Source organism: Oncorhynchus clarkii, chromosome 6 (assembly GCF_045791955.1).
Source record: "Oncorhynchus clarkii lewisi isolate Uvic-CL-2024 chromosome 6, UVic_Ocla_1.0, whole genome shotgun sequence".
Classification (NCBI taxonomy): Eukaryota; Metazoa; Chordata; class Actinopteri; order Salmoniformes; family Salmonidae; genus Oncorhynchus; species Oncorhynchus clarkii.
This window is the reverse complement of record NC_092152.1, coordinates 10,060,371-10,087,656: the sequence shown is the minus strand read 5'-3', so window position 1 is coordinate 10,087,656 and position 27,286 is coordinate 10,060,371. Positions and strand designations below refer to the sequence as shown.

Sequence of the window (27,286 nt, the reverse complement as noted above, 5' to 3'; positions counted from 1 at the left end):
ATTCAGCAGGCCCTAGCCAGGGTAAAACAGGAACAGAGGCCCCACATCTTCGGGTGAAACACAAGACTAGGCCTGTGACCCTATCACCGACCTCTGACCTCCAACCCCACCCAATCCTCCACGCACTGACAAACCTCTCTGATGTCACACACACACAGAGAGATATTCTTTTCACTCTTTTCTCAAAGGTGATTCTGGTTGAATGGCTGTCGACAGAGTAGAAGAGAAGCTGTGTGTGGAGAGAGGTAGAATACAGAAACAGAACAAAGACTCCAGCTAGCGAGCGAACTAACTCGAGGCCAGATCCTATTTCTGTGGTATAAACATTACAGGTGGCATGCATGGTTTGATGACCTGAAGACCGTAACCAGCGTGTCCCTGGTATTACAGGTATCCACTGCCCAAGCCTCTGTCCTGACCTACTCACACTTGTCGCTGTAGGGTGGATTAGTTTTGCAAATCCCCAGCGAGAGGGATAAGTCCGACTTCTTCCTGGAGCTGATCAAAGATAACTTCCTCCCAAGCGCCCTGAAAAACTATTGGGCAACGGTAATACAACTGCTGGGACACTCCAGGACAAATCCCAACTACAGTATTCACTATAGACTCTACCTACAGTACTCACTAGATTCTACCTACAGTAGTCACTAGATTCTACCTACGCACAATATTGATGTCACTTGTTAAATCCACTTCAATAATTGTAGATGAGAGGAGGAGACAGGCAGAAGAAGAGTGTTTAAGCCTTGAGACAATTGAGAAATGGATTATGTATGTTTGCCATCTAGAGGGTGAATGGGCAAGACAAAATATTTAGGTTCATTTGAATGGGGTAGGTGTGTCAAGAACTGCAACGCTGCTGGGTTTTTCACGCTTAACAGTTTCCCGTGTGTATCAAGAATGGTCTACCACCCAAAGGACATCCAGCCAACTTGACACAACTGTGGGAAGCATTGGAGTCAACATGGGCCAGCATCCCTGTGGAACACTTTCTACACCTTGTACTTTATGGTTAAATAAAAAAAATGTAATAAATATATTATGCCCGGACGAATGAGGGGGGGGGGGTTAGGTGCAACTCAGTATTGTGGGGAGGTGTTCTGAATGTTAATTTGAAAATAATCCTGCAGCAACAAGACGTGTGAAATATTATGTGCATTATAATTAAGACATTTTAGTAGGTGTCAATACATTTATTGTTAGTATGAAGAGCAGGTAAGACATGGGTTCCAATATGACTGGTGAAAACCAAACACTGCATTCCACAGTAAGAACCTTATCCCAAAGGTCAAGCATGGTGGTGGTAGTGTGATGGTTTTGGGGTCAGCATGGTGGTGGTAGTGTGATGGTTTGGGGTCAGCATGGTGGTGGTAGTGTGATGGTTTGGGGTCAGCATGGTGGTGGTAGTGTGATGGTTTGGGGTCAGCATGGTGGTGGTAGTGTGATGGTTTGGGGTCCAGCATGGTGGTGGTAGTGTGATGGTTGGGGGTCAGCATGGTGGTGGTAGTGTGATGGTTGGGGGATGCTTTGCTGCCTCGGGACCTGGACAACATGCCTTAATAAATAAAAGGAACCATAAATTCTGATCTGTATCAGAGAATTCTACAGGAGGATGTCAGGCCATGTGTCTGTGAGCTGAAGTTGAAGTGCAGCTGAGTAATGCAGCAAGACAATGATCCAAAACACACAATCAAGTCTACATGAAAATGGTTAAAAAAGCAATAAAATGTGACATTTCGGAATGGCCTAGTCCAAATCCAGACATAATCCCAACTGAGATATTGTGGCAGGACTTGAAACAAGCAGTTCATACTTGAAAACCCACAAATGTGGCTGAGTTCAAGCAGTTCTGCGTGGAAGAGTGGGCCAAAATTCCTACACAGCGTCTCTCAACGTGAGAAACCGATCAACAACTACAGGAAGAGTTTGGTTGCAGTCATCGCAGGTGGCACAACCAATTATTGAGTGTAAAGGGGGCAATTACTTTTTCACACAGGGGAATTGGGAGTTGCATAACTTTGTTAATTAAATAAATTAAATAAGTATAATTTGTTTTGTTATTTGTAAACTCAGGTTCCCTTTATCTAATATTAGGTTTTGGTTGAAGATCTGATCAAGTTCAGTATAAAAACGATGGAAGGTAAAGTAAATTAGAAAGGGGTCAAACACTGTATATTTCTTCATTTTTGCAAATGACCTGCAGTGACAAAATTGACACTTCCTGAGCTGCAGCCAACAGTCCCGTGAGTTCTGAACAAAGCCGTCTGTGCAGTCCCACTGTTGATTAGTGTGATTAGTGTGTTTAAAAAGGCCCTCCATTTAACGTTGATTATTGCACTCTGAATGTATGATTCAAACAGAGTTCACACATGAAAAAGGCCCAATCTGTGCCTTCCAATTTCAGATAACTTTTACTCACAGTTTTGTAGAACTGCAAATATCTGTGGCGGTGTCAGAAGTGGCGCCCTAAACCCTACAGCGCCTTCAGAACGTATTCACCCCACTGGACCGTCTCCACGTGTTGTTGTGTTGCAGCCTGAATTCAAAACAGATTACAATGTAGATTTGGTGTAACTGGAAGACACACAATACCCCCCAATCATTTAGAATTGATGAAAAAAAAATGGAAAGCCAATCACTATCCAACCTCTTTGTTATGGCAAAAGCCATAATAAGTTCAGGACAAAAAAAAATGTGCAGTCACTATATAAGAAAAAGAAACAGGCGTCCTTCCTAACTCAGTTGCGGTATATAGTGCACTACTTTTGACCAGAGTTCTACGGGCCATGGTTAAAAGTAGTGCACTATATTGGGCATAGGGTGCCATTTCAGACACAACTCTTCTTTTTTTTATACAAAACTAAATGTTCCTATAAAGAAAGGAAAACAGAGAGAGATACAGAGAGAGATAGAGAGAGATACAGAGAGAGATACAGAGAGAGATACAGAGAGAGGGGGGTTCAATAGGAGTATTCCTAACCATTGTTTCTCCATGTGAACCCCTTACGGTATAATTGTTGCTGAGTTACTACAGAAGAACAGCACAGATTACAAATGAGTCATTTAGCAGACGCTCTTATCCAGAGAGACGAACCGGATCAATTAGGGTTAAGTACCTTGCTCAAGGGCACAGACAGTTTTCACCCCCAATCGGCTCGGGGATTCGAACCAGCAGCCCATCTACCCATCTCATTTGAATCATTTTAATATAGAGCAATATCTAACCCATTGAAATCCCTTCATAAAGTTAGAGCTACAGTCTGCTGTCCACCCTCTTTGTCAGCGAGTGTCTACAAGCACAACAACCATGACGACTTATGGATAACCTTTTACATTAAAGTCTATGGTCCTGAGAGGAGCTTCCTTCCTCTCTGTATCTCTCTCTGTATCTCTCTGGGGCCAGGATGCATCGCACACACAATGGAGGACTGTCTCAAAACAAAGGTACTTGGATAGAGGACTACTTTACTGCTCCTTCTGTGGTACTCAGTGTATTTTTATTATTTTACCTTTATTTAACTAGGCAAGTCAGTTAAGAACAAATTCTTATTTTCAACGACGCCCTAGGAACAGTGGGTTAACTGCCTGTTCAGGGGAAGAACGACAGATTTGCACCTTGTCAGCTCGGGGGTTTGAACTTGCAACCTTCCGGTTACTAGTCCAACGCTCTAACCACTAGGCTACCCTGCCGCCCCGCCTCATGAGTCGTGGTGCTACTGACTAGAGCCCCTCAGCAAAATATCTTTCCATTTGGAAATATCTAACCAGTTACCTTAAAATGAAAGAGTGAGCTTATATCAATAGTACTTCTGTAAAGAGAAAGAGAGAGAGCGGGAGAGGGAAAGAGTAAAAGAGAGAGCGAGTGGTAGGCCTACAGCTAATTTAATATCCTATTCGGACTAGACACACATGTCTCATTTTCATTGGTCCAATTATAGATGACATGTCATTGGGCTGTGAACAGCATGTTCCAAGCCTCTACATATGTTGGCTCATAAAACCAAGTGGTCTGTTCTGCATGGTGTATATCAGTAATTCAAATGTTCTCGATATTAAACTGTCTCCTGGTTCTTCGATATTAAACTGTCTCCTGATTCTCAATATTAAACTGTCTCGATATTCTCGATATTAAACTGTCTCCTGATTCTCGATATTAAACTGTCTCCTGATTCTCGAAATTAAACTGTCTCCTGGTTCTCGACATTAGTCTCCTGATTCTCGATATTAAACTGTCTCGATATTCAACTGTTCTCGATATTAAACTGTCTCCTGATTCTCGATATTAAACTGTCTCGATATTCTCGATATTAACCTGTCTCCTGGTTCTCGATATTAAACTGTCTCCTGGTTCTCGATATTAAACTGTCTCCTGGTTCTCGATATTAAACTGTCTCCTGGTTCTCGATATTAAACTGTCTCCTGGTTCTCGATATTAAACTGTCTCCTGGTTCTCGATATTAAACTCTCTCGATATTCTCGATATTAAACTGTCTCGATATTAAACTGTCTCCTGGTTCTCGATATTAAACTGTCTCGATATTCTCGATATTAAACTGTCTCCTGATTCTCTAGCATGGATATCATCAATTGTCCGAGTGGAGATGGGACATCTGGTCACATCTTCAGATATTAACTGATTTATGACCAAATCTGTGACCACACATTAACCCTCTGATTCACCATGGTTATTGGGATTATATCAATTTAATTCCCAGATTGGTTTATCATCAACTCTGATTATATTTCCTATTAGCTAATAGCATAACGTTATGACTGCCATTCCAGCATCAGACAGAGATGATATGGAAAGACTGCAGATGTCAGAGGTGGAAAACTGAAGCAGTAAACTTAGCCTTAAACCAAAGCTATACAAACAAATGGCAGCGAATCACAAGACATCATAACGAATCAACGACAACACAAGTCACAAGTCCGTCAAAGTAACTCAATCTCCTCATTACTGGCCAAGGACCTGTGACATGCAGGGAAACAAAAAGGCCTGTTGAAAGGGGAGAAGGAGGGGAAGGGGGTCATTAATTAATTAGAGAGGGGGGCCATCTTGGGCTTGATGAGTCCTGATGACGGACGTCTGCCTGCACAAGGAAAATGCTAGAGCATGGAATTTTCTGCCACTGAAATCTGTGGGTGGGCCGCTTAAGCATTTTCCCCCCCACTAAGTCACAACAGTACAACAAATAATAAAGTATGTAGAAAATATATATTTGACCTATATACACACCACATGACCTAAAGTATTTGGATACCTGCTTGTTGAACATCTCATTCCAAAATCATGGGCATTGATATGGAGTTGGTCTCCTCTTTGCTGCTATAACAGCCTCCTCTTCTGGGAAGGCTTTCCACTAGATGTTGGAACATTGCTGCCACAAGAGCATTAGTGAGGTCAGGTACCGGTGTTAGGCGATTAGGCCGGGCTTGCATTTGGCTTTCCTTGTCATCCCAAAGCTATTAGATGGGGTTGAGGTCAGGGCTCTCTGTAGGCCACTCAAGTTCTTCACACTGATCTCGATAAACCATTTCTGTATGGACCTCGCTTTGTGCATAGGGCATTGTCATGTTGAAACAGGAAAGGGCCTTCCCCAAACTGTTGCCACAAAGTTGGAAGTAAAGAATCATCTAGAATGTCATTGTATGCTGTAGCATTAAGATTTCCTTTCCCTGGAACTAAGGGGCCTAGCCAGAACCAAAAGAAACAGCCCCAGTCCATTATTCCTCCTTTACAAAAAGGCACTATGCAGTCGGGCAGGTAGCGTTCTCCTGGTATCCGCCAAACCCAGATTCGTATGTCGGACTGCAAGATGGTGACATTTGAGTCATCACTCCAGAGAACGCATTTCCACTGCTCCAGAACTTTACACCACTCCAGCTGACGCTTGGAACTGTGCATGGGGATCTTAGGCTTGCGTGCGGCTGCTCGGCCATGGAAACCCATTTCATGAAGCTCCTTGACGAACAGTTCTTGTGCTGACATTGCTTCCAGAGGCAGTTTGAAACTCGGTAGTGGGTGTTGCAAACGAGGACAGACGATCTTTACGGGCTCATTTTAAAGTGGCCTTTTATTGTCCCCCGCACAAGGTGCACCTGTGTAATGATCCTGCTGTTTAATCAGCTTCTTGATATGCCACACCTGTCAGGTGGATGGATTATCTTGTCAAAGTGCTGACTAACAGGGAAGTAAACAAATGTGTGCACAACATTTTTTTATTTCAGCTCATGAAACATGGGACCAACACTTTACATGTTGCGTTTATATTTTTTGTTCAGTGTAACAACCAAAATAAAAGCTACACATGGAGAACTGAAAATTTCCCAAAAATAATGAATTCATCATAGCGCTTGTATTAGTGTTAAACGATGTTCCACTGTAAGTTCTAACAATGCTTGTGGGAAACCAGGACCCTGTACAAATAATCCTGTCAGGGTCCCACCAGGCGACAGTGGAAGGAAACACAACATGTTTTTCTATCCCTCGGTCGGTCTCCACCTGAGTTTTAGATTAGTCAGTCCTAGTGAATTAAAAGGACATAACTCGGCTGCCTTCGTCAACATTACATTTGCCACGATAGTCGGATTAAACAAACGGCAAGCCTGAGTTCTGACAGGATTCTTTGTGCAGCCGTTGGAAACAGATGTCAGCTGGGCGTGTCCATCGAAATTACCTAAGCCTGATAAGGCTTATTGACTGGGTACAGTACAAAACAGTACAGCTCTGCCGTTGTGCTCCTGGGTGAAGTTTCCCCTCGGTACAGATCTAGGACCAATCAGGACCCTAAGCATTAGTGCGGAAAATGCAAAACTCCAGATTAGCGTCAGGAGCTTTGAACTATAGCAGGGGTATTCAAATCACCGAGGTATGAAGAACTAGAGATGTCTAAGATGTCCGCGTGTTGTTTTCAAAGTAACGTACTCGCGTTCGGATACGCAGATTCATGGACCGTTTACATCCGGGTTGCTTCCAGTTTACACATAACAACATCACATGCTCAGCATTCACACAGGGAGCAGGGTGAGCAACAACGACGTCATCCAAAATCATGGCAAACACCGATGAACATAAAATGTTAATTTCTTCAGCTGTGAGTGATGAAGAAAATAAAAAATGGGTCTCAGCGACAATTATTTGAATAATTAAATGGATATTTTGTGGAAAGATGATAACTACAGTGTCTTTTTTAGGAATTTTCAAATCTGACTTCTCTATGTGGCTGTCTATGGAAATAGTCTTTCTGGGCCGGGTGTCATTTAAACTGCAGTACCGATGCAGAAAACTGTAGGAGCAGTCGAAACCGTGCTTCTAGACCAGAACCCTGGCCCCTCGACTCAAATCCTACCCTACGAGGGGGTCTGGAGTACTGCTGGTTACCTGGTAATAAACTGCACCCACCTGGTGTTTCAGGTCTAACTCTAACCCTGAATAGAGGGGAATCATTTAAAAAGTGGTGGGAGCTGGCTTCAAGGTCCAGATTTGAATTTGAGGGACCTAGAGTTGAGGGGCTGACCATTCACAAGACAACATGATGTCATTATTAGGATGTCAAAATAGTGACATTTAACCGTTGCAGTTCTACAGTATGTCATCGAAGCGGACATATTAGTTACATGTGATCGAAGCTGACACGATAGGCTGGGAGAAATGTCTGTTTACCCAAACCTAGGATGGCATTGTCCGGGTCTTTCTTGCAAAACAGATTTGGTCTGGGGACAGTAAAATGCCAATAAAATTAGCAGTTTTGTCACACAACACAATGCTACAGATGTCTTGAGTTTTGAGGGAGCTTACAATTGGCATGCTGACTGCAGGAATGTCCACCAGAGCTGTTGCCAAAGGATTGAATGTTCATTTTTCTATCATAAGCCACCTCCAATATCGTTTTAGAGAATTTGGCAGCATGTCCAACTGACCTCATAACTGCAGACCTCTGCCATGTAATGTAATCGTAGTTATTCTCTACTATGCCCTGAGGCAGTCCACCAGGCTCCGGACCAGGTGAAACAGGAGTATAGGAACTCTGTATGGTGCCCATATTAAAACAGCCTCCAGGACTTCAAACTCAAGTGTTAAGGCTGTCCTGATATGGACACCATAGCTATACTCTAAACTCATAACCTGGGCTTCTGCCAGACACGCAAAGTTCCCCTCGGCCTCAAACAATGTAGCATTTGTGGACAGCACCAGTCAATAAGCTAACAATGCATTAGAGGAGTACACTCCAATTATGGCGAGATGTCTATCTGATTTAAATATCATTATCTGGGTGGGCGAGACAGTGGCACGCTCCCTACTAGTTCCTGCATGGTGACATTAGCAGCAATTACTGCCTCTCAGTGATAGAGGCTATCTGCTGATAGCGGCTCATATGTAGAGGGCTGATAATCCCTGATTACAAGCATCCCACACGTACACCCATTGACACACACACACACAAGTTAATTAGGTACACCACCCCGTTCACAAAAATGGTTCGCTCCTATAGACAGTGAGTATATAAAGCAGGCAGACAAGCATCGAGGAATTCAGTTAGTGTTGATTGAATGTTAGATGAACGGGCATTACCTAAGTGACCTAAGTGACTTTGAGCGTGGTCTGATCGTTGGCGCCAGGCGCAGCAGTTCCAGTATCTCTGAAATGGCTGGCCTCCTGGGCTTTTCACGAGTCTAGGGGTTTACAGAGAAAAGTGTGACAAACAAAAAAGTCAGCAGCAGTCTTGCAGGTTGAAAATATCTTGTTGATGAGAGAGGTCGAAGGAGAATGGCAAGAATCATGCAAGCTAACAGGCGGGCCACAAACAGGCAAATAACGGCCCAGTACAACAGAGCTGTGCAGAAGAGCATTTCGGAATCGCTCCATGTCGTCGGTCCTTGTCACGGACAGGCCATTGCAGCAGACGACCACACCGGGTTCCACTCCTATCAGCTAAAAACAAGGAGAAGCGGCTCCAGTGGGCACACGATCACCAACACTGGACAATCGAGGAGTGCAAAAACATTGCCTGGTTCGACGAATCCTGGTTCCTGTTGCGTCATGCTGATGGCAGGATTTGACGTAAGCAGCATGAGTCGATGGCCCATCGTGCCTGGTGTCAACAGTACAGGCTGGTGGTGGTGGTGTGGCGTCCATGGCCCATCCTGCCTGGTGTCAACAGTACAGGCTGGTGGTGGTGGTGTGGAGTCCATGGCCCATCCTGCCTGGTGTCAACAGTACAGGCTGGTGGTGGTGGTGTGGAGTCCATGGCCCATCCTGCCTGGTGTCAACAGTACAGGCTGGTGGTGGTGGTGTGGAGTCCATGGCCCCTCATGCCTGGTGTCAACAGTACAGGCTGGTGGTGGTGGTGGTGTAATGGTGTGGAGAACATTTTCCTGGCACACTTTAGATCCCCTGATACCAATTGAGAAATGTTTGAACGCCACACCTTGTAGAATCCATACCCAAAGAATTCAGGCTGTTCTGGAGGCAAAGGAGGGTCCTAGATGGGTGTACCTGATAAACTGGCAACTGAGTGTATATGCAAACAGACAGACATGCAAGCACATTAAAGCGCAAATGAAAGATTGCATGCACACACACGCAGATACACAGGCGATTCACATATCACAATGTCCCATTGTGGTGTTATGTGACAAGTAGGACTGTGATATAAAGCCAGAGGTCATGTGACCCACCTTTTCCTCTCCTTTCTCCCCCATCCTCCCCTGCCTTCCTCTCTTCTCCCACTCCTCTCCTCTTCTCCCTTCCCCACCACACCTCCCTTCCCCACCACTCATCTTCTCCCTTCCCCTCCATCCTCTCCTCCCTTCCACTCCTCTTCTCCCTTCCCCTCTTCTCCCATCCACTCCTCCATTCCCCCTTTCCTTCCTCTCCACTCCACTCCTCTCTTCCCATCCACTCCTCTCCACCCCTCCCACTCCTCTTCCCTTCCACTCTTCTCCCCTCCCGTCCTCTTCTCTCTTCCACTCTTCTCCCCTCCCGTCCTCTTGTCTCTTCCCTTCCACTCTTCTCCCCTCCCGTCCTCTTCTCCCCTCCCGTCCTCTTCTCCCCTCCCGTCATGTCCTCTCTTCTCCCCTCCCGTCATGTCCTCTCTTCTCCCCTCCCCTCCAGTTTATAGATAGGAGAGCGGGGAGGGAGAAGAGGATGGGAGATGGTAGTGGGGAGGATGGAGTGGAGAGGGTGGATGTCCTCTCTTCTCCCCTCCCGTCCTGTCCTCTTCTCCCCTCCCCTCCTGTCCTCTTCTCCCCTCCCCTCCTGTCCTCTTCTCCCCTCCCCTCATGTCCTCTTCTCCCCTCCCCTCTCTTCTCCCCTCCCCTCTCTCTTCTCCCCTCCCCTCTCTCTTCTCCCCTCCCGTCCTCTTCTCCCCTCCCGTCCTCTTCTCCCCTCCCGTCCTCTTCTCCCCTCCCGTCCTCTCCTCTCCCGTTCTCTCCTCTCCCCTCCCATCCTCTCTTCTTCCCTCCCATCCTCTCTTCTTCCCTCCCATCCTCTCTTCTTCCCTCCCATCCTCTCTTCCCTCCCATCCTCTCTTCCCTCCCTCCCACCCCCTCCTCTCCACTCCACCCTCTCCACTCCACCCTTTCCACTCCACCCTCCCCACTACCATCTCCCATCCTCTTCTCCCTCCCCGCTCTCCTATCTATAAACTGAACCACATGGTAGAGTGATGCAACCCTTCTTCTTCTCCCACAGGCAGCTCCTCCCACAAGCAGCCAAAATTAGCGCCATCTGAAGCGGCACGCTGTCCATCACAGAGGGGCCAGCAGGGGCCCCTTCCCTCCAGGTGTCCACTCACAAGACTGTAGGGAATCCAGCAGAGCACGCAAAGGGGATTCATCTCACAAACAAGACAAACCAATGACTAGGCTACCTCTCCCACTAGACTCTAGAGCAGGGCTCTCCAACGCTGTTCCTGGAGAGCTACCTTCCTGTAGGTTTTCACTCCAACCCCAGTTGTAACTATCCTGGTTCAGTTTATCAACCAGCTAATTATTAGAATCAGGTTTGCTAGATTAGGGATGGAGTGAAAACCTACAGGACGCTAGCTCTCTAGAAACAGGGTTAAAGAGCCCTGCTCTAGAGCATTAGAGGGTATGAAAACAAAGAAAAACGACTTCATCCTACTATCCCTTCACTTCCTGGGCCCAGCCAGGATTGGCCATAGGGCAGTTCGGTCAAATGCCAGATGGGCCAGTCCATCTTTAGCCCAGTACATTTATTTGTATGCACAATTATCCTTATTTTGGAAAAAAAAATTGGGGGCATCAAAAGTGAAAAAGTCCCTGAGCTCAGCTTGCACACGGTCTGTCAAGCTACTTGGCTTGCATTCAGTAAGTCCACTGAGGGACAGATGTTTGGAGAAACGCTTGAGCAGTAGCGAGGAAACGGAAAGATGAAATCCCTACTTCCTGACCACAAATGGACCATGAAGTTCTGTCCAACTGAGAGGCAGGAAAATAGTTCAAACTGGGCGTAACAGTGTGGCCTTCAGTCAACAGACACATGAGCTCGGTGCTGTGGATCTCTTTTACACTACCTGAGATTTTCATGTACTCAACAAAGCAATCTTCACAGTCTAATACTAAGAGAATCCTTCCATAGCTAGCAAGATGTTGGACTTGCAATTATTGGACTACAATTTTCCTCCTCCATTAGCAATGTGTAGCAGCCTCTTGGGTGATGCTTGACTGCCTCTATACGGGCACCAAAACAACTGGTAAGTTCTCAATGCTTTAAGCTTGTTGCACGTGCTTTAGCAAGAGAAAAAGTGTTGCCCTCAGGCTGTTGAGCATTGATAACATTTAAGCAATCGTCGAATGGAAGGGCAAACAATTCCGAACAGAATGTAGCCACTACAGAGACAGGACAGGCCCCCTTCTTTTTCAGACAGACAGCTGCGGGGAGCAATCATGACCTTTAGACAGAGCCAGTGAGACGGTCAGTTGACAAGCCGAGCCTGACTCCGCTCCAGTCAGATAAACACCACAACTCTTAGAGACACGTCGTCCTCTGATGTCAGAGAGCATGAGATTGTGTGATGTCGGAGGAAGAACACAGACTTCTCTGGCATGTTAAGAACTCAGAGGTCCCTCCCAAATAGTACCCTATTCCCTACGTAGTGCCCTACTTTTAACTAAAGACCCTGATCGAGCGTAGTGCCCTACTTTTAACGAAAGACCCTGATGGAACGTAGTGCACTACTTTTAACGAAAGACCCTGATGGAACGTAGTGCACTACTTTTAACTAAAGACCCTGATCAAACGTAGTGCACTACTTTTAACTAAAGACCCTGATGGAACGTAGTGCACTACTTTTAACTAAAGACCCTGATCAAACATAGTGCACTACTTTTAACTAAAGACCCTGATGGAACGTAGTGCACTACTTTTAACTAAAGACCCTGATCAAACGTAGTGCACTACTTTTAACTAAAGACCCTGATCAAACGTAGTGCACTACTTTTAACTAAAGACCCTGATCAAACGTAGTGCACTACTTTTAACTAAAGACCCTGATGGAACGTAGTGCACTATGTATTTATCTATGCAGTCACTTTCATAACTCTACCCACATGTACATATTACCTCAACTACCTCGACTAACCGGGCACATTAACCCTGTACCGGTACGTCCTGTATATAGCCTCCACATTGACTCTGTACCAGTAACCCTGTATATAGCCTCCACATTGACTCTGTACCAGTAACCCTGTATATAGCCTCCACATTGACTCTGTACCGGTACGTCCTGTATATAGCCTCCACATTGACTCTGTACCGGTACGTCCTGTATATAGCCTCCACATTGACTCTGTACCGGTACGTCCTGTATATAGCCTCCACATTGACTCTGTACCAGTAACCCTGTATATAGCCTCCACATTGACTCTGTACCAGTAACCCTGTATATAGCCTCCACATTGACTCTGTACCAGTAACCCTGTATATAGCCTCCACATTGACTCTGTACCAGTAACCCTGTATATAGCCTCCACATTGACTCTGTACCAGTAACCCTGTATATAGCCTCCACATTGACTCTGTACCAGTAACCCTGTATATAGCCTCCACATTGACTCTGTACCAGTAACCCTGTATATAGCCTCCACATTGACTCTGTACCAGTAACCCTGTATATAGCCTCCACATTAACTCTGTACCGGTAACCCTGTATATAGCCTCCACATTGACTCTGTACCGGTACCCCCTGTATATAGCCTCCACATTGACTCTGTACCGGTACCCCCTGTATATAGCCTCCACATTCACTCTGTACCGGTACCCCCTGTATATAGCCTCCACATTGACTCTGTACCGGTACGTCCTGTATATAGCCTCCACATTAACTCTGTACCGGTACCCCCTGTATATAGCCTCCACATTCACTCTGTACCGGTACCCCCTGTATATAGCCTCCACATTCACTCTGTACCGGTACCCCCTGTATATAGCCTCCACATTGACTCTGTACCTGTATCCCCCTGTATATAGCCTCCACATTAACTCTGTACCAGTAACCCTGTATATAGCCTCCACATTGACTCTGTACCGGTACGTCCTGTATATAGCCTCCACATTAACTCTGTACCGGTACCCCCTGTATATAGCCTCCACAATGACTCTGTACCGGTACCCCCTGTATATAGCCTCCACAATGACTCTGTACCGGTACCCCCTGTATATAGCCTCCACAATGACTCTGTACCGGTACCCCCTGTATATAGCCTCCACATTGACTCTGTACCGGTATCCCCGCTATATAGCCTCCACATTGACTCTGTACCGGTACCGCCTCTATATAGCCTCCACATTAACTCTGTACCGGTACATCCTGTATATAGCCTCCACATTGACTCTGTACCAGTAACCCTGTATATAGCCTCCACATTAACTCTGTACCGGTACGTCCTTTATATAGCCTCCACATTAACTCTGTACTGGTACCACCTCTATATAGCCTCCACATTAACTCTGTACCGGTACCCCCTGTATATAGCCTCCACATTGACTTTGTACAGGTACGTCCTGTATATAGCCTCGCTATTGTTATTTTACTGTCGCTCTTTAATTATTTGTTATTTTTATTTATTATTTCTTAAGGGCTTGTAAGTAAGCATTTCACTGTAAGGTCTACTACACCTGTTGTATTCAGCATTTCACTGTGAGGTCTACTACACCTGTTGTATTCAGCATTTCACTGTAAGGTCTACCTACACCTGTTGTATTCAGCATTTCACTGTAAGGTCTACTACACCTGTTGTATTCAGCATTTCACTGTAAGGTCTACTACACCTGTTGTATTCTGCATTTCACTGTAAGGTCTACCTACACCTGTTGTATTCTGCATTTCACTGTAAGGTCTACTACACCTGTTGTATTCAGCATTTCACTGTAAGGTCTACTACACCTGTTGTATTCAGCATTTCACTGTAAGGTCTACTACACCTGTTGTATTCTGCATTTCACTGTAAGGTCTACTACACCTGTTGTATTCAGCATTTCACTGTAAGGTCTACTACACCTGTTGTATTCAGCGCATGTGACAAATAAAATCAGATCTTTTTTTTTATGAGGTAGGTTAAAGTGTCCCACTTTGATGAGGTAGGTTAAAGTGTCCCACTTTGATGAGGTAGGTTAAAGTGTCCCACTTTGATGATGTAGGTTAAAGTGTCCCACTTTGATGAGGTAGGTTAAAGTGTCCCACTTTGATGAGGTAGGTTAAAGTGTACCACTTTGATGAGGTAGGTTAAAGTGTCCCACTTTGATGAGGTAGGTTAAAGTGTACCACTTTGATGAGGTAGGTTAAAGTGTCCCACTTTGATGAGGTAGGTTAAAGTGTACCACTTTGATGAGGTAGGTTAAAGTGTCCCACTTTGATGAGGTAGGTTAAAGTGTCCCACTTTGATGAGGTAGGTTAAAGTGTCCCACTTTGATGAGGTAGGTTAAAGTGTACCACTTTGATGAGGTAGGTTAAAGTGTCCCACTTTGATGAGGTAGGTTAAAGTGTACCACTTTGATGAGGTAGGTTAAAGTGTCCCACTTTGATGAGGTAGGTTAAAGTGTCCCACTTTGATCAAATCAAATCAAATCAAATTGTATTTGTCACATACACATGGTTAGCAGATGTTAATGCGAGTGTAGCAAAATGCTTGTGCTTCTAGTTCCGACAATGCAGTAATAACCAACAAGTAATCTAACTAACAATTCCAAAACTACTGTTTTGTACACAGTGTAAGGGGATAAAGAATATGTACATAAGGATATATGAATGAGTGATGGTACAGAGCAGCATAGGCAAGATACAGTAGATGGTATCGAGTACAGTATATACATATGAGATGAGTATGTAAACAAAGTGGCATAGTTAAAGTGGCTAGTGATACATGTATTACATAAGGATAGGTAGGTTAAAGTGTCCCACTTTGATGAGGTAGGTTAAAGTGTCCCACTTTGATGATGTAGGTTAAAGTGTATCACAGGAGATAAATGAGGAAGCCGCTAACTACTTTTGCCAACACAGTTCTCAAGGCTGATAATCTGGGCTTCACTATGGTGAAGGCTGCAGACAGGTGTGTGTGTGTGTGTCTGTGTGTGGTTAGATCAGTAAAGATTCCTTAGAATTCCCATCAACAGAAAGGCAGACATGTTCAACACAGGTGTCAAATCAAATCATATTAGTCACATGCGCAGAATACAAACAGATGTAGACCTTAAAAAAATACGGAGAAGAATAAGAAATAAAAGTAACAAGTAATTAAAGAGCAGCAGTAAAATAACAATAGCGAGACTATATACAGGGGGGTACCGGTACAGAGTCAATGTGCAGGGGCACCAGTTAGTCGAGGTAATATGTACATGTAGGTAGAGTTATTAAAGTGGGGGGAGGAGGGGGCAATACAAATAGTCTGAGTAGCCATTTGATTAGGTGTTCAGGAGTCTTATGACTTGGGGGTAGAAGCTGTTTAGAACCATCTTGGACCTAGACTTGGCGCTCTTGTACCACTTTCCGTGCAGTATCAGAGAAAACAGTCTATGGCTAGGGTGGCTGGAGTCCGACAAATTTTAGGGCCTTCCTCTGACACTACCTGGTATAGAGGTCCTGGATGGTAGGAAGCTTGGCCCCGGTGATGTACGGTGCCGTATGCACTACCCTCTGTACTGCCTTGCAGTCAGAGGCCGAGCAGTTGCCATACCAGGCAGTGATGCAACCATATGCTCTCGATGGTGCAGCTGTAGAATCTTTTGAGGATCTGAGGACCCATGCCAAATCTTTTCAGTCTCCTGAATGGGTTTTGTCGTGCCCTCTTCACGACGGTCTTGGTGTGCTTGGACCATGTTAGTTTGTTGGTGATGTGGACACCAAGGAACTTGAAACTCTCAACCTGCTCAACTGCAGTCCCGTCGATGAGAATGGAGGCGTGCTCGGTCCTCTTTTTCCTGGAGTCCACAATCATCTCTTTTGTGTTGAGGGAGAGGTTGTTGTCCTGGCACCACACGGCCAGGTCTCTGACCTCCTCCCTATAGGCTGTCTCGTCGTTGTCGGTGATCAGGCCTACCACTGTTGTGTAATTGGCAAACTTAATGATGGTGTTGGAGTCCTGCCTGGCCGTGCAGTCATGAGTGAACAGGGAGTACAGGAGGGGGGTGAGCATGCACCCGAGGGGCCCATGTGTTGAGTATCAGCGTGGCGGATGTGTTGTTACCTACCCTTACCACCTGGGGGTGGCCCGTCAGGAAGTCCAGAATCTAGTTGCAGAGGGAGGTGTTTAGTCCAAGGGTCCTTAGCTTATTGATGAGCTTGAAGGGCACTCTGGTGTTGAACGCTGAGCTGTAGTCAATTAATAGCATTCACATAGGTGTTGCTTTAGTCCAGATGGGAAAGGGCAGTGTGGAGTGGAATAGAGATTGCATCATCTGTGGATCTGTTGGGGCAGTATGCAAATTGGAGTGGGTCTAGGATTTCTGGGATAATGGTGTTGATGTGAGCCATGGCCAGCCTTTCGAAGCACTTCATGAATACAGACGTGAGTGCTACGGGGCGGTAGTCATTTAGGGAGGTTACCTTAGTGTTCTTGGGCACAGGCACTATGGTGGTCTGCTTAAAACATGTTGGTATTACAGACTCGGACAGGGAGAGGTTGAAAATGTCAGTTTAGATACTTGCCAGTTGGTCAGCATATGCTCGCAGTACACGTCCTGGTAATCCGTATGGCTCTGCGGCCTTGTGAATGTTGACCAGTTTAAAGGTCTTACATTGGCTGCGGAGAGATTGATTATACAGACTTCCAGAACAGCTGGTGCTCTCATGCATGTTTCAGTGTTATTTGCCTCGAAGTGAGCATAGAAGTAGTTTAGCTCGTCTGGTAGGCTCGTGCCACTGGGCAGCTCTCGGCTGTGCTTCCCTTTGTAGTGGGCAAAAATATAAACACAACATGTAAAGATCCCAGAAATTTTCCATACGCACAAAAAGCTTATTTCTATCAAATGTTGTGCACAAATTTGTTTACATCCCTGTTAGTGAGCATTTCTGCTTTGCCAAGATAATCCATCCACCTGACAGGTGTGGCATATCAAGAAGCTGGTTAAACACCATGATCATTACACAGGTGCACCTTGTGCTGAGAACAATAAACGGCCACACTAAAATGCGCAGTTCCATCACACAACACAATGTCACAAGTGTCAAATTGAGGGAGCATTGAATTGGCATGATGACTGCAGCAATGTCCACCAGAGCTGTTGGCAGATAATTAAATGTTAATTTCTCTACCATAAGCCACCTCTTAAATAATTTTAGAAAATTTGGCAGTAGGTCCAACCGGCCTCAAAACCGCAGATCACGTGTAACTAAACCAGCCCAGTACCTCCACATCCGGCTTCTTCACCTGCAGGATCATCTGAGACCAGCCACCCAGACAGCTGAAGAAACTGTGGGTTTGCACAACTGAAGAATTTCTACAAACTGTCAGAAACCATCTCAGGGAAGCTTATCTGCATGCTCGTCATCCTCACCAGGTTCTTGACCTGACCGCAGTTCGCCGTCGTAACCGACTTTAGTGGGCAAATACTCACTTTTGAGTGCCACAGGCACGCTGGAGAAGTGTGCTCTTCACGGATGACTCAACTGTATCAGGCAGATGGCAGACAGCGTGTATGGTGTCGTGAGGCGAGCGGTTTACTGATGTCAACGTTGCCTCATGGTGGTGGTGGGGTTATGGTATGGGCAGGCATAAACTACGGACATGGCAATTTGAATGCACAGAGATGTCGTGACGAGATCCTGAGGCCCATTGTTGCGCCATTCATCCATCACCTCATGTTTCAACATGATAAATCCCTCAGTCGCAAGGATCTGTACACAATTCTTGACGGCTGAAAATGTCTCAGTTCTTCCATGACCTGCATATTCACCAGACATGTCACCCATTGAGCATGTTTGGGATGCTCTGGATCAATGTGTACGACAGCGTGTTCCAGTTCCCGGCAATATCCAGCAACTTCGCACAATGAACAGGAAGGAGATGTGTCGCGCTGCATTAGACAAACGGTTGGCACACCAGATACTGACTGGTATTCTGATCCACGCCCCTACTTTTTAAATGCATCTGTGATCAGATGCATATCTGTATTCCCAGTCATGTGAAATCCATAGATTAGGGCCTAATGAATTTATTTCAATTGATTGATTTCCTTACATGAACTGTAACTCAGCGTTTATATTTCTGTTCAGTGTAGATTGTGGCTCCAGGGTTAATTTGTCCTTAGCTACAGATCTAGGATCAGCTTCCCCACCCCCAATCTTAACCTTAACCATTAGTGGGGAAAATGCTAAACTGACCCAAAATCAGCACTTGGGGCAACTTCACCCTAATCGATCTAGGATTATAACGGTGTGGACAGTAGTAGCCATTGTCAGACAACTGGAAGTATAGTGACCCCTTGGGGCCACAAAGCACAACAGTAAGGCACATCCCCTTAGTCCTCACAATATCAATGTAATTGCCACGGCAATTCTTGCACTTCATGAACATGCTTCTTCTCAACTATGTCATTTCTATGCCTAATGTGCCCTTGATTTAATATGGATTTCAAAAGCATCAGCTCTACCATCCTCCATACGCCTATAGATGAGGAGTATGGTGTATTTATCACCTTGACAACAGCATGACAAATGGGTTGATCCAGAGTCCTGTCTGCAGCTGGTCCTCCAAGGTTAAAGAGGGATGCTCGTCTCACACCAACCCCACCATAGCAGACCACGTTTGGGCTGCATGAGTCACAGAGGGTGGGGGTGAGGGCTGGGACCTGGGCATGCCATGCAGGCTCCAGACATTCTGTCTGCCCAGTAGACTGTCTCTTAGAGCCTAATAGCGACATGTCTCTCTTAGGCTGTCCACAGCTCATCTCCACCTCCTGTCCCCACCGCTCCATCTCCTGTCCCCACCCCCTCTCACCTACGGCTGTAGTGTAGTGAAGTCAGCAGTCCTCAAACTGACACCCCCAGTCTCCCCTTCCCGTCCCCCTGTCCAAGGCACACATGGGGGAGTCGCTCGAGTTGAATGGAGTCGCTGTCATGTTGTGTAACCAGAGAAGAGAGAGAAAGAGAGAGGGAGAGCACGAGAGAGCAAGGGAAAGAGGGAGAGCGCGAGAGAGCAAGGGAAAGAGAGGGAGAACACGAGAGAGCAAGGGAAAGAGAGGGAGAACACGAGAGAGCAAGGGAAAGAGAGGGAGAACACGAGAGAGCAAGGGAAAGAGAGGGAGAACACGAGAGAGCAAGGGAAAGAGAGGGAGAACACGATAGAGCAAGGGAAAGAGAGGGAGAGCACGAGAGCAAGGGAAAGAGAGGGAGAACACGAGAGAGCAAGGGAAAGAGAGGGAGAACACGAGAGAGCAAGGGAAAGAGAGGGAGAGCAAGAGGGAGAGCACGAGAGAGCAAGGGAAAGAGAGAGAGCAAGAGAAAGAGAGGGAGAGCACGAGAGAGCAAGGGAAAGAGGGGGAGAGCGCGAGAGAGCAAGGGAAAGAGAGGGAGAGCACGAGAGAGCAACGGAAAGAGAGGGAGAGTGCGAGAGAGCAAGGGAAAGAGAGGGAGAGCACGAGAGAGCAAGGGAAAGAGGGAGAGCACGAGAGAGCAAAGGAAAGAGAGGGAGAGCGCAAGAGCACGAGAGAGCAAGGGAAAGAGAGGGAGAGCACGAGAGAGCAAAGGAAAGAGAGGGAGAGCGCAAGAGCGCGAGAGAGCAAGGGAAAGAGGGAGAGCGCGAGAGAGCAAGGGAAAGAGAGGGAGAGCACGAGAGAGCAACAGAAAGAGAGGGAGAGCACGAGAGAGCAACGGAAAGAGAGGGAGAGTGAGAGAGAGCAAGGGAAAGAGAGGGAGAGCACGAGAGAGCAAGGGAAAGAGAGGGAGAGCACGAGAGAGCAAGGGAAAGAGAGGGAGAGCGCGAGAGAGCAAAGGAAAGAGAGGGAGAGCACGAGAGAGCAAGGGAAAGAGAGGGAGAGCACGAGAGAGCAAGGGAAAGAGAGGGAGAGCACGAGAGAGCAAGGGAAAGAGAGGGAGAGCAAGAGGGAGAGCACGAGAGAGCAAGGGAAAGAGAGGGAGAGAGCAAGGGAAAGAGAGGGAGAGAGCAAGGGAAAGAGAGGGAGAGTGCGAGAGAGCAAGGGAAAGAGAGAGAGAGAGAGAGCGAGAGACAAGTTCCACACACACAGCTGCTGAGCGTAACTGTGATATCATGGAACAAAGCTGGAATGCACTGAAGGCTGCTGACTCCCTCCCTCCCTCCCTCGGCCACCCGGAAAAGCCTTTGTTTTTCCTTGGTTGGTCTGAGGGAAGTGAGAAGGCTGTGACCTAACAGATCCTTTGAAACTAATGCGGACTTTGCAGTTGCCATCTACAGTAAAATATAGAATAAGTTCATTTGATTAAGTGTTGTACTACACAATCATCGTTAACCTTTCTACTGATCATTTTTCATTCCGGGGTGATGTTTCCCCTAGGTACAGAAATAGGGTCAGCTTCTTCTCCCCCAATCCAAACATTAACCATTGGTGGGGAAAATGCTGAACTGACCTCAAATAAGCATATATGAGCAACTTCACTCTACACCAAATTTCAGTCAAATCGAGATAATTAATAGTGTTAACAGTAAACAAAGATGGAGGATAAGTTTTAATCAACAAACATGAAGCAAACTGATTTCCTTTGTAAATTCTTGTGACTAAACTTTAGCCAATTTGAAGCATGAACATTGTTGCATGTGAAATGTTTGGAAAGAGGGGTCTGGTATAAGGAGCCACATAAAGACCTACTCACACATACACCATGCACACGCAGACACACATGGTCCCCACACACTCACACTCTCTAGGATAAGGAGCCACATAAAGACCTACTCACACATACACCATGCACACGCAGACACACATGGTCCCCACACACTCACACTCTCTAGGATAAGGAGCCACATAAAGGCCTACTCACACATACACCATGCACACGCAGACACACATGGTCCCCACACACTCACACTCTCTAGGATAAGGAGCCACATAAAGGCCTACTCACACATACACCATGCACACGCAGACACACATGGTCCCCACACACTCACACTCTCTAGGATAAGGAGCCACATAAAGACCTACTCACACATACACCATGCACACGCAGACACACATGGTCCCCACACACTCACACTCTCTAGGATAAGGAGTCACATAAAGACCTACTCACACATACACCATGCACACGCAGACACACATGGTCCCCACACACTCACACTCTCTAGGATAAGGAGTCACATAAAGACCTACTCACACATACACCATGCACACGCAGACACACATGGTCCCCACACACTCACACTCTCTAGGATAAGGAGCCACATAAAGGCCTACTCACACATACACCATGCACACGCAGACACACATGGTCCCCACACACTCACACTCTCTAGGATAAGGAGTCACATAAAGGCCTACTCACACATACACCATGCACACGCAGACACACATGGTCCCCACACACTCACACTCTCTAGGATAAGGAGCCACATAAAGGCCTACTCACACATACACCATGCACACGCAGACACACATGGTCCCCACACACTCACACTCTCTAGGATAAGGAGCCACATAAAGGCCTACTCACACATACACCATGCACACGCAGACACACATGCTCCCCACACACTCACACTTTCTTTTCCACCGGTAATTGGGGGAGTGATTATATATATCTTTTTTTATATATAAGAAAATATCATCCAACCTGGCAACTCACACTGGATTAAATTCACACATTTCATTTTATTGCTGCCTCGTTTGGCAACCACATAAAACACTCCAAGCCCTGTGGGCTATAGTTAGAACAAAGGACCCGATTCATGATGACTGGTGTTACTAAAGGGAGAAATATTCCCACATTTAGGCCTTGCCCTTCACTGTTTACAGTTGACACAGACCAGGTTGTAGTGACAATATAGACCCAAATAGGATACGTCACTGTCCATCATGTCGACGCAATACCTAAAGCATATCCTCTACCAGAGAGACAGTATGGTCCGAGACAGTACAACACTTTAACGTTGACAATTTGTTGGTGCCACAGCAGAGTGGCGACACCTCTTTTCACTGCAGCGTTCCCCTCCCAACGGCAGGTGAAGTCCTCCTTTTATGCAGGAAGCAGAAATGTCACTGAAGGTGTTGGGTTTCACCGCTACCTCAGGTGTTTGTGCGGGCTGTGGGCTGGCGTGAGGCAACGTGCCAGACAGGCTTGTTTCTGTAAGGATCAATGTAGGATTACGGGTAAATCCCTTCTTTCACTGACTTTCTCAGAGCCGTCAACCCCTGAATGATTTACAAGAGAGACACTGACGGGAAGCACAATCCACACCACCAGCGCTAGAGTCTAATAAAACAACCTCTGATTTACTGTCGAAAAACGGAACGTATCGGTAACAGAGTCACTGTGTGCGCTGTGATTTGTTGGGTCAGGGGCTCTGGGGGAATCAACTGTTTACACACACACACACACACACACACACACACACACACACACACACACACACACACACACAGTGAACTACAGGGTAGAGAAGAAAACAAAAGCTATAATGCAGAATGGACTGCACCCCTTACACAGTTGGAAGGCTGGTAACCTCCATGTGCTCTACAGAAAGACCACAGCCATTCAGCCTTCAACAGCACCAGGTCCTGAACTCAAAGCGTTTCAGCCTTCAACAGCACCAGGTCCTGAACTCAAAGCGTTTGTTTCAGCCTTCAACAGCACCAGGTCCTGAACTCAAAGCGTTTGTTTCAGCCTTCAACAGCACCAGGTCCTGAACTCAAAGCGTTTGTTTCAGCCTTCAACAGCACCAGGTCCTGAACTCAAAGCGTTTCAGCCTTCAACAGCACCAGGTCCTGAACTCAAAGCGTTTCAGCCTTCAACAGCACCAGGTCCTGAACTCAAAGCGTTTCAGCCTTCAACAGCACCAGGTCCTGAACTCAAAGCGTTTCAGCCTTCAACAGCACCAGGTCCTGAACTCAAAGCGTTTGTTTCAGCCTTCAACAGCACCAGGTCCTGAACTCAAAGCGTTTCAGCCTTCAACAGCACCAGGTCCTGAACTCAAAGCGTTTCAGCCTTCAACAGCACCAGGTCCTGAACTCAAAGCGTTTCAGCCTTCAACAGCACCAGGTCCTGAACTCAAAGCGTTTGTTTCAGCCTTCAACAGCACCAGGTCCTGAACTCAAAGCGTTTCAGCCTTCAACAGCACCAGGTCCTGAACTCAAAGCGTTTCAGCCTTCAACAGCACCAGGTCCTGAACTCAAAGCGTTTCAGCCTTTTAGATCATAATGAATAAAGAGGGGACCTGATCCTAGATCAGACAATTTATAAATACGGGACCAGGACAATACATACACCGCATGACACTACCCAGCACTTTTAACTGTTCTTTCACACACATCCACACACCAGGTTTTGTGATCCCTCCATGTGTTGTTTTCAGATGCGAGGGGATATAATTTCCCTGAATGAAGTAGGCATGTCGAAAACATCACGGCAATGTCTCTACCTCCCTGCCTCACACACACATACACGTCACTGGTGTCTTTGGGAAATCCATTTAGCAGGCGTTCAGTTGAATCCTTATTCATGCATGTTCATTGTGGAATGTTCAGATAGACACAGTGTCCATCTACAAAACACGCGTCTGACATGTAGAAGAAAGGAATGGCGTCAGCTGTCTTCACCACATTTCTATCTGCAACGTTCCACACAGTGTTGAATGCAGCCTTGTTGTTGGAGGAACTACAGTAGATGTGAAGGCACGTTTGTGAAATTTGGGATATCCCCTCAAAATGGTACCCTATTTCCCTAGATAGTGCCCTGGTCAAAAGTAGTGCACTATGGCAGTGCACCAGAGTAGTGCACTAGAAGGGAATAGGGTGTCATTTGGAGTGAAAGTTTGGTTTCAGCTGCCTTTGGCAAAAGCACATGCCGTTTCCAGGTCAGATACAAGTCTGCTTTGTATAAAAAGTAATGAGCGACTACAATAATTGTATATACACCTAATTAGATCTTCACAAACACTGTCAGGGGATTGTTTGCCTTCATTTATTTTCCTTTAAATACATTTAAAAAAAAGACTCACTGGTTGTTGATACCGACTATATTCTGAAATGGTACCAAGTACCAGGTCAACATGTGAAAAAGGTTCTCACCCACAGAGAGGATTGCCTCAACCAGCGTTTACCAATCCTGGTCCTGGAGACCCAAAGGGGTTTTTGCACTCACACCTAATTCAAAAACATCTTAGGCTTGATGATTAGTTGGGTCCGGGGAGAGCCGGGGAGACGCTCTGGCAGACAGGCGCTCACAAACACAGTGAGTCTCAAGGCCGTGTGGCAGACCACCTAGAATGGGGTTGAAACACCAGCAGTGGGAACAACCAAAAGGATCAAACTGGCTCCGGGGTGAAGTTTCCCAAAGGTACAGATCTAGGGTCAGCTTCCCCATCCCCCAATTCTAACCTAGACCATCAGTGGAGGAAATGCAAAACTCACCCAAGATCAGCAGTTAGGGGCAACTTCACCCTACTCTGTGCCCTGAGTATACTGTACTGATCTCTGGTTCAGTAGATGATGTTCAGCAACATCTTAGTAAGATCCATGATGGCTTGGCATGATGGGAAGAAAACATACGGTATTAGTAGTAGTAGTAGTAGTAGTAGTAATAGTTGTAGTAGTAGCAGTAGTAGAGGTAGCAGTAGTAGAAGTAGCAGTAGAGGTAGAGGTAGCAGTAGTAGGTGTAGTAGTAGCAGTAGTAGAGGTATAGGTAGCAGTAGTAGAGGTAGCAGTAGAGGTAGAGGTAGCAGTAGAGGTAGCAGTAGTAGAGGTAGAGGTTGCAGTAGAGGTAGCAGTAGTAGAGGTAGAGGTTGCAGTAGTAGAGGTAGCAGTAGCAGTAGTAGAGGTAGCAGTAGCAGTAGTAGAGGTAGAGGTAGCAGTAGTAGAGGTAGAGGTAGCAGTAGCAGTAGTAGAGGTAGCAGTAGCAGTAGTAGAGGTAGAGGTAGCAGTAGCAGTAGTAGAGGTAGCAGTAGTAGAGGTAGCAGTAGCAGTAGTAGAGGTAGTAGAAGTAGTAGTAGAGGTAGCAGTAGCAGTAGTAGAGGTAGCAGTAGTAGCAGTAGAAGTAGTAGAGGTAGCAGAAGTAGTAGAGGTAGCAGTAGCAATAGTAGAGGTAGAGGTAGCAGTAGTAGAGGTAGAGGTAGCAGTAGTAGAGGTAGCAGTAGTAGAGGTAGAGGAAGTAGTAGTGGTAAAGGCAGTAGTAGTAGTAGTAGTAGTAGAGGTAGTAGAGGTAGCAGTAGTAGAGGTAGAGGTAGCAGTAGTAGAGGTAGAGGTAGCAGTAATAGAGGTAGATGTAGCAGTAGTAGAGGTAGAGGTAGCAGCAGTAGTAGAGGTAGTAGTAGAGGTAGAGGTAGCAGTAGTAGTAGTAGTAGTGGTAGAGGCAGTAGTAATAGTAGTAGAGGTAGCAGTAGTAGAGGTAGAGGTAGCAGTATTCGGCCCCCTTGAACTTTGCGACCTTTTGCCACATTTCAAGTTCAAACATAAAGATATAAAACTGTATTTTTTTGTGAAGAATCAACAACAAGTGGGACACAATCATGAAGTGGAACGACATTTATTGGATATTTCAAACTTTTTTAACAAATCAAAAACTGAAAAATTGGGCGTGCAAAATTATTCAGCCCCCTTAAGTTAATACTTTGTAGCGCCACCTTTTGCTGCGATTACAGCTGTAAGTCGCTTGGGGTATGTCTCTATTAGTTTTGCACATCGAGAGACTGAAATGTTTTCCCATTCCTCCTTGCAAAACAGCTCGAGCTCAGTGAGGTTGGATGGAGAGCATTTGTGAACAGCAGTTTTCAGTTCTTTCCACAGATTCTCGATTGGATTCAGGTCTGGACTTTGACTTGGCAATTCTAACACCTGGATATGTTTATTTTTGAACCATTCCATTGTAGATTTTGCTTTATGTTTTGGATCATTGTCTTGTTGGAAGACAAATCTCGGTCCCAGTCTCAGGTCTTTTGCAGACTCCATCAGGTTTTCTTCCAGAATGGTCCTGTATTTGGCTCCATCCATCTTCCCATCAATTTTAACCATCTTCCCTGTCCCTGCTGAAGAAAAGCAGGCCCAAACCATGATGCTGCCACCACCATGTTTGACAGTGGGGATGGTGTTTTGCTTTTACGCCAAACATAACGTTTTGCATTGTTGCCAAAAAGTTCAATTTTGGTTTCATCTGACCAGAGCACCTTCTTCCACATGTTTGGTGTGTCTCCCAGGTGGCTTGTGGCAAACTTTAAACGACACTTTTTATGGATATGGTAGTAGTAGTAGCAGTAGTAGAGGTTGCAGTAGTAGAGGTAGAGGTAGCAGAGGTAGAGGTGCTAGTAGTAGTGTACACAGTCATTGGGTATAAACACAGTGTGTGTGTGCATGCTTGTTTTCTACCTAATACCCTAAACAGGAAGTTGATGCATACGAAGGGAGGGCTGCTGTGGGGAATGCACTAGGCCTACTCGTCTTTTCAATTTAGCCATCCCACTCGCTCCGAGGTATGTCTGTTTACAGCTGGACTGTAATGTGCTTGAGTTGGGTCTGTGGTTGGCCCTGTGCTTAGTGCAGAAGCCTAATTCAAATGTAGCAAACTGGGAGCATGTTCCTAACAGCCATTCATGTAATCTTAATATCAATCTAAGCCATTTTAAACTAATCATGGCCACGATT

The 27,286-nt window shown here is 46.0% G+C and overlaps 1 protein-coding gene and 1 pseudogene across 1 annotated transcript in view; both read right to left on the bottom strand.

Moving 5' to 3' along the window:
- The window catches only part of LOC139410602 (bone morphogenetic protein receptor, type IBa), an 89,364-nt gene extending 69,815 nt beyond the window's left edge, over positions 1-19,549 (bottom strand). The window contains exons 1-3 of the mRNA XM_071155909.1: positions 19,459-19,549; positions 8,585-8,676; positions 2,420-2,536 (exon numbers count right to left, since the gene is read on the bottom strand). The gene's annotated coding sequence lies outside the window, so the exon portion shown is untranslated. The remainder of the gene's footprint in view (positions 1-2,419; positions 2,537-8,584; positions 8,677-19,458) is intronic.
- LOC139412290 (piggyBac transposable element-derived protein 4-like) overlaps positions 1-27,286 on the bottom strand; it is a 42,015-nt pseudogene that overhangs the window by 13,804 nt on the left and 925 nt on the right.